Source organism: Rhinatrema bivittatum, chromosome 10, assembly GCF_901001135.1.
Source record: "Rhinatrema bivittatum chromosome 10, aRhiBiv1.1, whole genome shotgun sequence".
In the NCBI taxonomy this organism is placed as follows: domain Eukaryota; kingdom Metazoa; phylum Chordata; class Amphibia; order Gymnophiona; family Rhinatrematidae; genus Rhinatrema; species Rhinatrema bivittatum.
The window spans coordinates 110,673,032-110,690,552 of NC_042624.1; the positions used below are offsets into that span (position 1 = coordinate 110,673,032).

Here is a 17,521-nt window from a genome sequence, read left to right on the forward strand (position 1 = left end):
GCTATTCACACAGGACTTTCCTTAAATATGCTTCAAAACTGAGAGCTAGGACTAGACAACAACAGAATCTTCCCTTTTGTCACTTGTCTAGTGGAACCTGACCATGAAACTGTATCTTCTACCCTCCGGACCTCTCATTAGTGCTACGTCTCCCCTATATGAAGTGCCTGCCCAATCCTCCACGCTAGGGTATATCCATTACTCTACTCTCCAAGGCAGCGCTTCTCAACCGGTATGTCGCCAAGCAGCGGCAGGTGTGTCGCGTGCTATTGGTCTCCCACTGCTCTTCCCCCCTCTTCCTTCACCGAGCGAGAGGCAGGCTATCTTCCACTGCTGCCGTTGCCGCCCAGGCTATCAGCACGTTCAAGCCTGGATGGGAACGGCAGCAGTGTTAGTGGAGGCTGGCAACTGCGGCTGGGCCTTTTCTTCTTCCCGCACCTGCCCCGGAACAGGAAGTGATGTGCAGTGGGGTGCACAGGAAGAAGAAATAGTCATGCTGCATGAAAAAGTAGCGGCGGCAGCAGCAGCCCCGAGCAGTAGCATGGGCCTGAAGCAAAATCAGAAGCAACCAGAAATCGGCATAGGAGACAGCAGAATTAGCCTCCCGTGGCCGATGGGATTCTTCTTTCTTGGCCTGCGGGGGCTGGAGGAGGAGGCTCCTGCAGCTATCATTTGTGCTCGGGGGGGAGGGGGGTATATATATCCTGAGGCGGTATATGTGGGTGTGTGAGAGACAAAGAGACTGGTCGTGGGCACTAAGGAAGAGGACCATGAGGACAGAGCTTCAGCCACTACTGCTTCTGGTGTGAGCTACTGGCCTGCATCGAAGAGGAGTAGGAGAGCTGCTGGAGGGGGTTAGTAAAGGTGGCTTTTTAAGTTTATTTTTCTTGATTGACTTCCATTTTAATTACTGAATATTATGTGATGTGTCTGCTGTTTTGAAATATTTTATTGGTGTTTGGAGAATTTTTAAAAATTTTTATGAGTTTTTAATTGTTGGATGTTATTCTGTTCATAGTTGTTGTGAAACATTTATTCTGCTTATTAGTACTGTATAGTTATACAATTATTTCTGTGTGGGGATCTATAGCTGCTTGGCTAGTTCTGTTTTCCTAATAGGAAGTGTATTGGTGTTTAGGGCCTGATTTAATATTTGTAGTGTTGCCTTTTCATAGATAGGGTTGTTACTGTTTGAGTGCCTTCCATAATACAGGTGTAATTGTGTGCGGTTTAGTTTATGTGCATTACTGCAGATCCTGGTAGCATGTTATGTCGGTTCTGTGTATGTGACCAAAGTGAGGTATTTTACTGTATTAGTCTTATTTATTGTACTTTCTCAAGAAGACATGCATTAGTGATAAACTGCTGTCTTTTCATAAGTAGGGCTATTGAGCCTGGTAGTTGGAGTTTGTGTTGCTGTTACTGAGATGACACTAGAACCAGAATTTATTTTTTGTAAGGTGAGTTGTACAGGGAATGTCATAATTCTGCTTTACATCCATAATTGTGGGTCAGGGGGGTTCCTGTGGATGCAAACTGTACTTTTACATTTAGCCCTATGATGGTCATGTGTTCAGTGTGTCACGCATGTGAGAACCATCTGTCAGGTGTGTCCCGACAGAAAAAAGGTTGAGAACCACTGCTCTAAGGCATTTAATAATCCTTAAATATCACCACCACACCTTCTGTTCCTTTTTAATTAACTGCTATAAACCCCACTGAACCCCCTACCATCTCTTAAATACACATCCTAAAATCTCTTTTTGTTTAGTGTAAACCTTAATGCTAATGTACAAGAACTGAACTATATCTGACTGCGATCTGCCTTGAGACCAGCTAGGTAAGAGAGAAATATCAAATGTTTAAATGATCAGCCCAAGGTCTCTCTCCTCCCATCATGTACTGCTCCCATGGATTTCTGCACCCCAAATGCACTGAATTTAAACTGCCAAACTCTGGACCACTCCTTCAAGCTTTCTTAAATCACTTCTCATTCAGTCTTACTCCCTCAGGGGTGTCCATTCTCTCACCAGTCTCCACTGAGATTCTGTTCCATGTGTCTACCATTTGCTCTGTAACAAAATGCAACCTCACATTATTCCTCATGCTCTCTCCCTCCAGTCGCATATTATGGCCTCTCAAGGGATTTTATGGGGGGGGGGGTGTTTTATTATTTTCTTTTATTGAAAGTTTGTTTCAGATACCAAAGTTCAAAATCGTTCAGGAAAAGCTGTCACTTTTCATACAAAAAAAAGAGCAAAGCAAGAAAATGAATTAAAAAAAAACAGTAAAAAGGAAAAGAAAATGTAACCTTAGTCTGGCAGTAAGAGATATTTTAACAGCTTGCATTCACTGATTTATATTACATTAGGTTTCTTATAAGACAAGCTCTTCATTAATTTATCTTTTATATTAAGCCATGCATGTTTCCACCATTTCTCGAAAGAGTTTTCAGACCTTATGCAATTCATAAATAAATCATAATCATCATCCTTAATGGTATGTAATGGCTTCCAAGGTATATATCTGCCATAAATGGCATAGCCAGTATTCAATCAAAGGCTTATTCTGAGATCTCAAATGACATGCCACATTTCATCTAGCTGCCTATGTTGCCAGTGTCTAAATCCAGAATGGCCGCCTCCACTCTGTTTATATCCTACTGGATACAAAATTTTAGGTGACATTTCAACCCAGGGTTGAAAGAATCCTGGGTGCCAAGCTAAAATCTGGTGCCTGATGGAGGAGACGTGGAAAGGGCCGAAGCTGGAGAGAGGTATCCTATGGATGGAAGGACCTAAACAAGATCACTAGGACATCCAGCGTCAATTGGATATTCGTAATTCAAAACAGCCAAGAAATTATTTCAGACTAGTGTATCTGAATAACGGGACAAGCCCACCGAACGTTCAGAGACCTAGCAAATGGAACTTTACCTTGTGCATATCCTGAAAACCAAACCAGTTATGGAGTGCCCAGGGCAAGTTTTGGAAGCCCCGAAATAAGGCGTCAATTTGCAAATGGGCCAGACATCAATTTTTCTTATTCAGTAAAGTTTCTATTACATTGTTCCTTACCAGAGGCTTCCAATAGCATATGGTCTCTTACTTAATAAAATTCCTTTCTACAGCAAACAGAAGGCACTGCTGCTTTAGGACTTAAGAGCACAGGACATAGCTTGCATACTATGTACCATAGAGACAAGCATTAGTGGTTGAACTCTTGTAGCATTTTTCAGTGATCCCCAGGGCAACAGAAGACCAAAGTCCAGTGAGCAAACTACACATATTATCACTTTTTTGCTGCAGCAGTCAAACAAAAATGAGAAATACAGTAACTACAAATGGAAACAGGTGTCTCTCTTCTAAACCATCCCTCCTTTATCTGTAAATGGACAAAATAAGGGACATTTTCATATTTTCAATACCTGCTAGGGCTTCCCACTCCCACTGGCAGTGACAGCAGCGATGCTGAAAGATCAGCTCTCTGATATTCCTGAGGGAACAGCCCATACAGCATTCTATGGGTCACCAGTCAGGAGACGTGACCAGTGCTCGGGATCTGATGTACTAAGCATTTTCCCCATACCTACCAAATGAGAAAAATCCTTCAAGTGCATCCGGACCTAAGTTAAATTCAATCAGAAAAATGTTTTTTTTTTTTAAAAGGCATGAGACTCTCTGGGTCTGTCTTGTAAATTAAAATAGCACAACATCTTTAATAATGGAAAACATTTTTAGTTTGACTGCACAGCTCTGTTGCCATCGTTTTCCAACAGAGCACAAAACTGAACAGTTCCCCTCTAAAGGCCAACAGAAACCAGGCAGAATACTTAAAAGTGGCCCAGAGCTTCCCAGGTGGTTGACAGACTGTAGTATCACAAAACTCCTGTCCTTCAGAGATGCAACAGGATAAGTAATAGATGCAAATGTACTTAGTGTGCAGACCCTATGTATCTTATAAATATTAATTGTAGCTATACTGAAAAGCAGACATATTACCATCAAGGGCCAGTGTTATGCACCTCTGGGTAATACTGTATATTTACTATTCTGCAAGAAGCCTGCTCCATTAGCTATCATTGCTCTACTAAATATAAGATTATATATAATGAAACTATGATACAAGCAATTGACTCTGTAATCCTTATGCTCACTTGTACAGGGCACCATAGGATTCAAATAACCCCATTATTACTTTAGTCAGCAGTAAAATATTTGTAAACTTAAAGTAGAGTTTCCACACCAGTAAAACTAGACATCCTAGAAGTCCATTATTTTCAACTAATTTACAAGTAAGGTTTTTGTTAAGCCTTTGTTAACTATCTAAAGAGAAGTTAATAGATGTGCTTTACAGGGTGCTCATTACCATTATGGGAGGGACGATACTATAATAAGCAACCACTTAAAATACAACATTTTGAAGGCACCGGACCATCAAAATGGATTTCTTAAATCTACATCCAGCGCAACAGAAATCTGCCAGTGTAATAATAAAAGTGTATGCATACTATGCCCATCCCTTACCTCCTCTACAACTGTATCAAGTGATGCCAGGCTCTGTCCTGGTACAGGATGCTTGCTACATATCCACTCCTGCCATGCTGCACCAGGTCCTAAGAAAAAGAAAGAGCAACTCATCAAATGCATGAAACTGCACATACTATGTTTTCACACGCCAAAGGATGCGCACGAAATACCCATGGCTTCGGATAACAATATGCACTTGAAACCCTCCCCCAGTTTCATCATCTGGGTACCAGGAAGCATTGCCCCGTAGCACCAGCAACGTCAGTGACTGAACAGGAAAGAGGGAGAGGCCACAACCAGCAGAGAAAGCCGTGCCGTGGCAACATTTCCTCCAAGACTATGCGTACCAAGCGCAGCAGCCCACAACAGAGCCACAGTCTCCCCAATCGGCTTGACTGCAACGCTAGCTCAGGCACCCCATGCCAGTAAAAAAAAAAAGTTCATTATTTCAAATTACAATAGACTTTCCTAAAGTAAAGGCACCTTTAGAGATGCTCAACATGAATGACAGCTGTCAATGCAATTCTAGCTCTCAAACACTGAATTCTTCTGCCTGGTTTCCGCACCATTCTTCAGTTAATTTGTTGTGTGTTTACCACCTAATTACTGCTTCCATGATTTCGATTCCCTTTCCTTCCCAAAATACTTTATGTTCCGAAAATGACACAGCACTAGTCTCCAGGAATAGGGACCCAACCGACAGACAAAACCCAAACAAAAGCACTTGGTGTTTCCTGCTGTAATAACATGTCATGTCAGGAACACGCGTCTCCATTTCCTGAGACACACGTGACACACACCTGCTTTTATATTAACTAGCAGTGCTTGATTAGTGGGGAAAGGACCACTTCTTTTCAAGACTTAAGAGGTGGAGCAGCAGAAGTGTTCAGCCCCCCTCCCCTCTAGGCAGCCTGCTGGGAAGAAGGGGTAAAACCTGGAGCAGACAACAGAGAGCAGCCACTCTGCCCCATCCCCTCAGAGAGCAGGAGCCTGAAGCAGGCACTTCGGCACACAGAACAGCCACAAAAAGGCACTGAATTAGTTCCATCGAGGCTTCAACGCCGGACACCGTGATTCCGCTCACAAGTTTCAAACTTGCGCCCATTCAACCCCCTTTTAGGGATTCATTTCAGGTGGAACAACCTAGAACAGTTTTCCGGGTCCTGAGGAAGTGGATCAGAGCCAATGGTTCTGCTGGGCGAAGGACGGCTGCAAGGGGACTGGAGATGGGAGGATCACTGGGGAAAGGAGGAGGAAATGTTTGGAAGAGTTTCTGGCTCCACATCTTTGCACAAGTGACACCGGGCCATGGACCTGCTCTTCACCTCCTTTTGCCCTGATCCACAGTTTCAGTTCTTTTTTTTGTCTACAAATTAAGCCCTGCTAACTAGCACAGTCACTTGGCAATCCTAGCCTAGAGAAACATTAGCACTATAACGGATGAAGTTTCCCACACAGCTGGATTTAACTTTAGGCTCGGCGCCAGATGCCAGCCCTGGCAGGATCCTATTGAGCCTAGCAGTCCAAATGAGCAGGAGGAAACTGCAGAGTCAAAAAAAAAAAAAAAGAATTGATCTCTTAAGCAGGAAGGAGAAATTACTGATTTACCTGGTAATTTCCTTTCCTTTAATGAAGACATGTTAATCCACTTCTACCAGCAGATGGAGACAGAGCAAAGCTGACTTCATGGATTTATACCGTACACCCCTGCACTGACATCAGCCTGCCAGTATTCTCTGAAAAAGCCAACTGTAGACAACTAAACAATACATCATCATATCTATTACCAGACAACCATTCAAGCACTCAGTTAACAGGAAAACACTGAGCTCCGACTAGAAGAGTAATGTCACTAATCTAGGATTGGATCTGACACTCACCAGTAATCCCCGTAAATACAGCCACTCAGAAGGTCAATAACACCGTAATGTAGTATGAGGATTGCCTCTTTCTGAATTTGTGGTCAGTTCTCCTGGAGGTAGGTGGACCAGAGAATAGGAATTCCCAGGTCTTTGCCATCACAGAGTGCAAGTCTACGTGAGACGGTAAGGCTGTAGGCTCAGCTGGGACCTCAAATATTTTTAAAATTCCTAATACCTCCACTTGTGGGGCTGGAACTTTCTTGGTCTCAATACTGAGGCAAGTTCCCACCTTCTCAACAAACTTGGAATATGAAAACTCCTCTGGTAGCGAGGACGGTTCCGACAGATTCCCCGTGGATGACCCCGGCGAGGTTGGAGGGGAGTCCACCAGTCCTGTATCTGGTTGCGGGAAAAACTGCCGGCATGGACTTAGTGGCCCTTCTGTCAGGCTGTGCTCCTCCTGAGGCGGAGACAAAGACCCTCCCACTGGTGAGAGTTCTTCCAGAGAAGGGCTCAATGGGCAGGTCTTCTTGCCTTTGAGAGAAGAGAAGAATTGTGACTGAATTTCTGATATCTGTGACATGGCCTGGGATGCCTGCCTCCCCCCCACCCCTTCCAGGAGTGGGATGCTTCCATGCGAGTCCCCCATGTTTTCTGCGACCGTTGCCTGGTGGAGGACCGTGGCCAGTAGGATGTTTGAATCCGGCCCCCTCAGATGGTGTGCGGGCATTTCGCCTTTATGCAATTTCTTGTGTCTCTTCTCGAGAGCTTCCTGTAACTGAGGTGAACGTCTCTTCTTTTTGGACACTGAGGACATGTCCGAGTACACTCTCACAAAGGAGTCAGAGGAACCGGTGGAGAGATGTTTCGAGAGTGGTTCTATGTCCGAGAAGCCCAGTTCAAGTATCTCTTCTGGAGAGAAAATGACCTGAAGACCCACAGGCTGCCCTGGCTTATGGGGAATCCGTCTAGAAGACTTGCTCACTAGATAGTGCGTCGGGTGCGACTCACAGTCTTTTTGTATTGCATGCTTCGACGACACCTGATCAGCCGCTGGTATCTGCTTCATGATTCACTTGGCGTGCATCAATTCGGATGACGAATGGCATCCCTGCTTCATTGCATCGAGCATCCTGGAACTTCATTTCCAATGCATGCACTGCATCAGTGGCTGGAGCTGAGTCAGTGACGCGGTGTTTCGACACCAGCATTGGCATAGAGGCTTCCACAACGCTGACCGACATAGCTTTGTGCAAGGGCGCATATCCCAATGCCCTCTGCTTCACCAGGATGTGAGGGCGCGGAGGCACTTTGGCGGTGTGACCTACCTGGCCATTTTTTGCTTCATTTTATATAATTTTGAAGGTATGGTCTCCAGAAATGTACACAGTATTCCAACTGAGGTCTCAACAGAGATATATATGGAGGCAAGATCATCTCCGTATTTCTGCTATTCTTCTCCCTATGCACCCAAGCATCTTTTCTGGCTTTTGCTGTCACCTTATCCACCTGTCTGACCACTTTGAGCTCATCAGATAGAGCCTACTCTTATTTCATGCATAGAAGAATTTCACTCCCTAGACTAGAGGTGACCAAACAAAGTCTTTCGAGCTACATGTGGCTCTTTGGAGCAGAAACTGCAGCTCATGAGAGAAATCTGCCCTCTACCACCAATTTTCTCCTCTGCCAACTGTAAGCTGCAATCCTCCCCCTTCTCAGCAACCAGCTCACGGACAGAAGTTGTTAAGTTTACAACTTCCACCCAAGAATCAGCTACTGAGGAGGATCGCAGCATCCAGGATCTGCCTGCCTTCATGTCCACATCCCCTCCATCCCACCCCCCACCCCCAAGTGCCGGCCGCCAGCAGACTCCATCCCACGGTGGCTGAAGACAAAGTCCAGCTGGGCCGCCATGGAGACCATCCTATAAAGGCTGAAGAAACCTGTAGGCCACTGCAGATCCCATCCCACAGTGGCCTAAGATGAGATTTAGCATGGCGCACTAAGAAGCTCTTCCCACAGTGGCCAAAGAACCACCTTTACAGGCTACCACGGACGAGGAATGGTAGGCCACTGCAGAGCCCATCCCTCAGCGGCTGAAGACGAGGCCTTAGTGTGTGTATCTGGATGAGAGAGAGAGTGTGAGCGTGAGTGTGTGAGTGTACACTGAAAATGTGCAACAGGGGCAGAGGACTAGATACAATGACTTAACCACTTGAAAAGTAAATCTATGCAAACACAAATACTCTTCCCATGCAGTGTTTTATGTTCAAAACACACTATATTTTGATTACATTGAGAACCTGTTTATGACTACGGATTCAAACATTTTGTATGCAAGAGGATGGGTGGAGAAATTCTTTGCAGCTCAGAAAATGCAGCTTTACTAAGAAGTTGCAATACTGATATTGCCAACAAAGTAGCCATCAGCAGAGCCCTCCAGGCTACAAAGCAGAGGAGTTTTACCACAGAGAAGCAGAGTAGTCTGTTGAAGAGATTGTGTACTCAAAAAAAATTCTAATTAATTCAGTGTAGTAAGGAATGTTATCCTCGCTAGGTTCTAGTTTAATAACGTACTGTCCTCACTGGACAAATTCACTTTAAGCCAACTCGACTCAGAATAGACTGCAAAAGGAACGGTACCTGCACAGATTCTCTGCAACCAATGATGGCCAACTTTGGCACCCTTGTGCCACAAACAGAATTTACACAATAAGAAAACTAAAAAGTCATGGGATAGGAGGCGATGTCCTTTTGTAGATTGCAAGCTGGTTAAAAGTCAGGAAACAGAGAGTAGGATTAAATGGTCTGTTTTTACAGTGGAGTGCCTCAGGGATCTGTACTTGAACCAGTGCTTTTTAACAGATCTATAAATGATCTGGAAAGGGGTACGACAAGTGAGGTGATCAAATTTGCAAATGAAACAAAATTATGCAGAGCAGTTAAATCTCAAGCAGACTGATAAATTACAGGAGGTCCTTGCGAGACTGGAAGAGTAGGCTTCCAAATAAAGCGATAGATGTCATAATGCCTCTGTATCGCTCCATGGTGAGACCGCATCTTGAATACTGTGTAAATTTCTGGTCACTGCATCTCAAAAAAGATATAGTTGCACTGGAGAAAATACAGAGAAGGGCAACCAAAATGATAAAGGGGCTGGAACAGCTCCCCTATGAGGAAAGGCTGAAGAGGTTAGGGCTGGAGAAGAGACAGCTAAGGGGGGATATGATAGAAGTCTACAAAATCATGAAAGGACTTGAACAAGTTAATGTAAATCAATTATTTACTCTCAGATAATAGAAGGACTAGGGGGCACTCCATGAAGTCAGCAAGTAGCTCATTTAAAACAAATCAAAGAAAATTATTTTTCACTCAGTGCATAGTTAAACTCTGGAATTCATTGCCAGAGGATGTGGTTACAGCAGTTTGTGTAACTAGGTTTAAAAAAGGTTTGGATAAGTTCCTAGAGGAAAAATCTATAAACTGCTATTAATTAATAAGCAATAGTAGCTTGAGATTTATTTAATGTTTGGGTACTTGCCAGGTACTTGTGACTTGAACTGGCCACTGTTGGAAACAGGATGCTGGGCTTGATGGACCCTTGGTCTGACCCAGTATGGCAATAATGTTCTTATGTACTCCTGATATTATTGTATTCAGACATTTGAACCGTGACAATTTGCATGATTTGGTTATCCTGAAAACCTGACCCATTTGTGGCACTCACCGTCCCTGCTCTAGATGCTGTCAAATATTCTAGAGCTCTGCAGCTTGGGATATGCATCTATAGGTGTTTAAGTTCTAGGGGTGTGCAGTGAAGAAGAAACAGCTGTGTGACTGTGAAACAGGTTTTACTAGTAAACTGATACCTTCTCTCCTCCTATCTCCAGGTGATCTGAACATTCTTCACAGGACAGAACTAATAATTCCATCTAGAGTCTACCTGTTTCTGGACTCTTTGTCCTATAGAAAAACATTGTAAACCTGATTCCCATTTACTGAATATTTTCCTTTTTGGGAAATGTGGGAAAAGAACCTAAGCAAGTGGAGTTGGGAATCTGAAATTGCCAAAGACTGAAAAAATAATAGAAAAAAACAAAATAATCAAATGCTTTAACTCAACGATAACCCCTAGGGCAGTGCCGGTGACTGAATGGCAAAGCTGTACACATGGATGCGGAAGACCCAGGCTTGAATTCCAGACCAGAAAGGGCTGTGGATGCGGAATTCACATATCAGGCATCCACAAAATGACCCCTCTACCAGGCAAACTGAGGGCACACACATGCTGGGCTCCAGAGGGGAGCTGAAATCTGCGCCCCCCCTGGCCAGTGACAGTCACTGCCATGGCTGGGCTAAGGGGGAAAAATCCTGGGTAACTGCAAATTAAGTCTCATGGTGCTATAGATTGAAAAGGAGGCCCAACTCCAATTGAGCTGAAAGGCAAAAGGAGGAGGAAGAAACAGCCATCTGCTACCCCCACAGCCCCAAAAAAACCCACATCTAATAACGACTAGGGACCTTTGTTTTCAGTTTTGTTTTCCTGGGAATTTCAACGTTATATCAAAAAAAAAAAAAAAAACCAATCCTGTGGAAAAACAACTTTTACATTGATTTTTCTCCTCTATCACAGTCATTTCTCCTCTGATGTTTTTTGCTGTAACACTGAAATTCCTAGGGAAAAAAATAAAATAAAAACTGAAAACGAAGGTCCCTCCTAATAACATACCAGCACTGGGCAATAGGTTTCACTTTCTATTCTAAAGCCAGGAAAGCTGCCATAAACTTGCTACAGGCTTTCTATGCAGTCCTATCATCACTCATGTCTAAAACAGTGACTTAAGGGTCTGTTTGGCTTCTTAATCTGCAGTTCAATACATTTCCTCGAGTTTCTCTCACATCTGCATTTGAAAAATAAGCAACTTAATACAGCAACTGGCACTCCTAGAGCGCAGTATGGACACATCTTCACGGTATTTGGTCATGACGTAGCTAATTTTATATGCTGAAAAGTTAAAGTGGGAAATATCAATCTAAATGTAGTCAGGTGTCATGTAAAGTGCCGCAAATCCACCGTGTCAAACAGACAGCGTCATAGTGCACTGAAGTTCAATCATCCACCTTAAAAACAGTCCGTGTAGGTATTTTTGTTGATTTCTTGCAACTTTAAAACAAAAAAAAATGTGCAATTCAATAATAATGGTTATCCCTCAAAAATGCACAAAGTGTCACATATCATCAAACAAGATACAGTGAGCAGAGTTATCCGGTGCAACTGCTTCCGACGAGGTTCCAAGGGCATAAAAAAATGACCTCCTCTCAAAGTTCTTCAAAGGACACCATATAGCTTGGCATCAAAAAGCCATCAAATCTGATACCAGTTCCAAAAGAAATAACGATGTTGACATTTTGGCAACCCCAAACACTGTCTGCTTTGCGGGGAATGGTCTTGTGCACAACCTTCATAAAAATATGGCAAACATAGGTAATCGATTCCTATGTACATTGCATAATTTCTCAGCATGGACATTCAAAGTATCTTCCTACCTGGCAACAGTGATCATAACATGATCAAATTTGAGCCAATGATGAAACGGGGACAACATGTAAATCTAGAGCTCTAGCACTACACTTTCAAAAGGGAAACTTTGATAAAATGAGGAAAATAGTTAGAAAAAACTGAAAGGTGCAGCTACAAAGGTTAAGAGTGTACAACAGGCGTGGACACTGTTTAAAAATACCATTTTAGAAGCACAGTTCAAATGTATTCCACACATTACGAAAGGTGGAAGGAAGGCAAAACGATTACCGGCATGGTTAAAAGGCGAAGTAAAAGAGACTATTTTATAAAATTAAAAAAAAAAAAAAACCACATCCTTCCAAAATTGGAAGAAATATATAGCATAAGCATTGTCATGTTAAATGTAAACCATTGATAAGACAGGCTAAGAGAAATTTGAAATGAAGTAGGTGGAAGAGGAAAAAACTCATAATAAAAACTTTTAAAATATATCCAAAGCAGGAAATCTGTGAAGGAGTGGATTGGACCATTAGATCAGCGGTTTTCAACAGGTAAAACATACAGGGAAAAATAACCCTTGCTGTAGTTACACGATGTTAGGTTCCATATTAGGAGTTTCCACCCAGGAAAGAGATCTAGGCATCATAGTGGATAATACATTGAAATCATCGGCTCATTGTGCTACGATGGTCAAAAAAAGCAAACAATGTTAGGAATTATTAGGAAAGGAATGGGGAATAAAAACAGAGAATGTCATAATGCCTCTGTATCGCTCCATGGTGAGACCAGACCTAGAGTACTGTGTGTAATTCTGATCACCATATCTCGAGAAAGATAACAGTTGCATTGGAGAAGGTACAGAGAAGGGTGACCAAAATGATAAAGGGAATAGAACAGCTCCCCTATGAGGAAAGGTTAAAGAGGTTAGGGCTGTTCAGTTTGGAGAAAAGATGGCTGAACGGGGTTATGTTAAGAGTTCTATAAAATTATGAAAGAACTAGAATGGGTAAATGTGAATCGGTTATTTACTCTTTCAGATAATAGGACTGGGGGTACTCAATGAAGATAGCAAGTAGGACATTTAAAATAAACTGGAGAAAATTCTTTTCATTCAATGCACAATTAATATCTGTAATTCGTTGCCAAAGGATGTGGTTAGGGCAGCTAGTATAGCTAGGTTTAAAAAAAAGATGTGGACAAGTTCCTGGAGGAAAGTCCATAAACGGCTATTAATCAAGTTGACGTAGGGAATAGTCACTATTATTACCGGCATTAGCAGCATGAGATTTATTTAATGTTTGGTACTTTCCAGGTGCTTGTGACCTGGATTGGCCACTGTTGGAAACAGGATGCTGGGCTTGATGGACCCTCAGTCTGACCTAGTATGGCAACTTTTTATGCAATCTATTTAATGGTTAGAGGAGTGGGCTACGAACCAGGGAAGCAAAGGTTCAAATCCCATTGTCGTTCCCTTGTGACCTTGGGCAAGTCATTTTACCCTCTATTGCCTCAGGTACAAATTGGGAGCCCTCTGAGGATAGGAAAATACCTACTGAACCTGAATATAATCATCTCTGAAGGGGCAATAAGCAGAATATATAAATCAAATGTAAAAACAAATATGGCGGATTTATGGCACTTTATATGACACCTAAGTACATTTATTTGGATATTTCTCATTTTACCTTTTGCGATTATTAATGTATGTGGGTTTGTATTGCACTGTCTGAGGTGCACATTTGGATAATTTTATAAGAACTTTTTAAACACAATCAGCAGCTTACCATTTTTTTTTATTTCATCACAAACTTCTTGCAAGCAGTCACTTTATACTTTTTGCTATTATCTTAAGATAAAGTTATTTTTGTCTAAGGTTATTCTGAGGACACTGAAGGGACTGAACATAGAAAATGTAATTTAAAAGCAAAGTGCTGCCTGCTTGTTGCAAAATTGAAATTTAGAGCAGATAGGAGGCTTGGAAGATGAAACAAAATTAAACCTTTCATTGGGCAAAAGGGCCCAGCAAAGCAAAAAAAAAAAAAAAATTAAAATTTTTTTTCTAGGATCCTGGACAGTGCTGGCAAGAGGGTTATTGAATTTCTAAGCCCCTTTTCCACAAATTATGCAGGGTCACCCTACTGATACAACTTCAAAACTATTTGGCTAAGAGCTTAGTCCTCGATGCTTCTAAGAAATGCTGCGTCTGGCCTCTTCTGGAATCCTAAATAATTCACTGGCTTTCAACCAAGGGCTTTTTTTTTTTAATATCTATTTGCTGGGTTACGTAAACCGTTCCACTTTGGGACATATACACAATGGCGGCAGCAGCACCTGCACGGGAATTTGTGCTGACAGCATCACCGTTTGTTCAGGTTCACTTTCAGCAACTTCAGATCTTGTAAACATGCAGAGCAGGGAACTGCAATAGGTTACCACCTGGCAGATATGTAAATACTGTAGTAGAAATACTTAAAATCCAAAAAGAAAAACATAAAATTGTCTGTTCCACAATATGAGCACCTTGGTGGTAAGGCTATGAAAAATGAGCAAATCATTTTGATAGGCCCTTCACACTAATCGAGGAGCATTAGTCTCATGTTTAATGTGAGTGGAAATAATCATTAAATGATGTTCAATATGCTTTTCTTTAAAATGTTTTTGTTTTGCCAAGTCGCCCATCTGATGGATGTCTGGTAAAGGTAGAGACCATGCAAGTATAGCGAAGCCGCTGTTAAGAGCACTGATTGAATAGATTTTGCTGAATTCTTTGCTCATCTGTTTGGTAGAACCAGCTTAAAACATTCGTATGCAATGACTAAAAGCATTCCCAGCTAATGCAGACTCTTGTCACTGCTAACGTGTAAGATACAAAGAGATTGCTTCTAATATGTTGTACCCTGACTTGGATGAATTCCTAATTTGAAAAGGTGGTAATGAATCCAAATAAACAGCAAAGAACTGAACCAACCCAAACCTTTACGAGCACTTCCTGGGTCTGAGAAACATTCTAGCAGAATAGCATGATTTATCAGGGATTTTGAAACACTCTTTATGAATTAAGAACAACTTTGTGTACTTTGCCCAAATGTGTGATAAGCTGGCATATGTACACACTTCTCCCAGCAGTGTAAAATGCACACAGCACAGAAGTTGGGCCAAGATAGGAACGCAGTTTATACACAAAAGCATGCATTCACCCTCCTACTGCTGTCCTTGCGTCCCATAAATAAATCATTTTGTCTTCAATTAAGGTTAGAGAAACACATTTTGGTGGGATACAAAAATGCACCCAGAGACAAAATCAACCATTAAATGTCATGAAAAGGCTGCACGATTATGGTTTCTGGAGCATGACCGACAGCGTGACCAACTCACGAACACATAACAGGGGTGAGGAACCTCTGGCCCATGGCTCTGCTTCCGCCAGCTGCTCTCACGCCTGCAAAACGCCAGTTACCGCGGGAGCTCCCTGCTTTGTTTCCACATGCTGCTCTAATTCATGTTATCAGGGGAAGATTAACACCCTCACCCAGCCCTAACATTGGAGTGGGACTCCCCTGCCCTGGGTACTCTCTTTGACCTCACGACCACGACAGTCCTGCCTTATGTGGTCCATCATTGAAAAAAAAAATGATTTCTCACCCTTTATAAAGAGAGGAACTCAAAAAACCAAAAAGATCAACAAACAAGCTGTAGGGAATGCTTTCAGATGGATAAGTTAATATATTAATCTCATTGTAAACGATAAGACCTCGTCTTCAGCATCGGTATATTAAAAGAATTTAAATAAATAAATAAATAATTTAAAAAAAAAAAAAAAAAAAAAAGGATTTCTTTCTGGCCTGCTCCTCGGAGCTTCCTGCCTCACCACAGCTGGCCTCTACGGAGCAACTGGCACCATGACCCTTTCTTTATACAGCTACCTTGCAATTTTCCATCATTCATCAACCCTGTCCACTCCAGCCACTGAGGTGACGGTCCTCAAACATGGGCCACTAGCCACGGCTCCCTACAGAACCCAGTGCGTGCACACCCCAAGTCCAGCCACTCAGTGCAGCAACCACACTCCCTCCCTCCCCCCCCCCAAGGCTGTGAGTGCCACCTCCACAGCATTCCCCAGCCCAGATGCCTGTGAAGAGGAGGCCGGGCTCAGGAATCAAACCCAGGCCTCCCACAGAGTGGAGCACAGCACTGCCTTCTCAGCCACTGGGCCACTCCCAATAAAAAGAGGCGCAACTTGTTGGGTGACCTTTATTTCTACATAACTGCGGACTAATGTGGCAATCACACAGCTTCATTCTAGATTCACAAACTAAAAACAGCAACCCCTCGTGTAACAGAGCCGATGTGTTTACAAGGCCAGCTGGGTTATGGCATATTCCTACTTCATTCTTGTTTAACAAATGGCCAAGCTGTCCATGTCCCAGAAGAGGTGAAAGGAGGTCACAGCCAGCACTACCCACCATAGGAAGAGGAGACGCACACTGCGCATTCCTTTCCACTAGCCCTCTGGGCTCGGCCACAGGATGCCCATTGTTGAAGTGACAATCCGACCAAAAACAATAGGATCAAGACTAACAAATGGGGAGCGTTCTCTCTTAGACCTACTCCGCCAAAGAATGCGTCTATAAGCACCCGCCGTGGAGCCTAAATGTAAAAAGGGCACATAAATCACACGTGCTGCTTCTAATTCACAAGCGAAGGATATAACCCTGGGGGATCAATCCTCCCATCGGGATTTGGATTTCTAACACTTTTGAGACTATGACCACCAAAGCCACCAATAACTTCAAAGGAGTCCTTATGGCAACAATCGTTTTTTGAATGGAAAGAGAAGCAGAGTTTCCAAAGAGTAAAAACTGGTACAAGATAGGTCACATGATCATCATCATCTTCCTGCCCTGCACAATGTTGACTCTGGGAGGTTAAGCTAGTCGACTGAGGCCGCATAGTAAGGAAGGAACTCGACACGGTTGTCTCCAGACTCACAGCTAAGTGTCTAAGCACCACATTCAACGGTCAGCTCTACTTCTATGCTTCTTGCCAGAAAACCAAGGCATCAAGTAATTCCCAGCAGCTGCGGGGTGACCACTTTATAAGCGTTAGAAGTGCTCTACTCTAAATGCACACTTTGGTTTCCAGCCTAGAAGAGAGAGAGAGTCACTCAGCATGACACCGGCAGCTGTAAAGATGGGGGAGAGGCGTCATTAATCATGACATCAATAAATGAAAACATTAGGGGTAGTGAACATTTGTTTCATTTCAATTAGTGCATACTAATTTGATACAAAAAAAAAAAAGAAACACCAACAAGAAATGTTTGAGCTGCACATATCTAGAAAATATAGACCTGGTTTTCTGATTTGCGAAGTAAAGCAACAATCCAGTTAGCCAGAATTGTAAGAGACACCTTTCTGTTCACTGCTTAAAGGATTGAAAAAGGAGCACTGATCACTTTGCCAACCCACTCCCCTCCGGCCGTAATGTCACTCCATTTTGTTCTAGTGACACATGATTTGCAACGTGAAACATTCCCATATTCTAAAAATATTTTGTGCTTCTTGCAACTAGACGAGTGGAACCTGATGAAACAAGATACTGGCATTATG

At 42.7% G+C, this 17,521-nt stretch overlaps 1 protein-coding gene across 2 annotated transcripts in view; it reads right to left on the bottom strand.

The window, feature by feature from the left end:
* The window catches only part of ZFYVE9 (zinc finger FYVE-type containing 9), a 95,928-nt gene that overhangs the window by 67,527 nt on the left and 10,880 nt on the right, over window positions 1-17,521 (bottom strand). For both annotated transcript variants that reach the window (XM_029617539.1, XM_029617540.1), the window contains one exon: window positions 4,527-4,615. The gene's annotated coding sequence lies outside the window, so the exon portion shown is untranslated. The remainder of the gene's footprint in view (window positions 1-4,526; window positions 4,616-17,521) is intronic.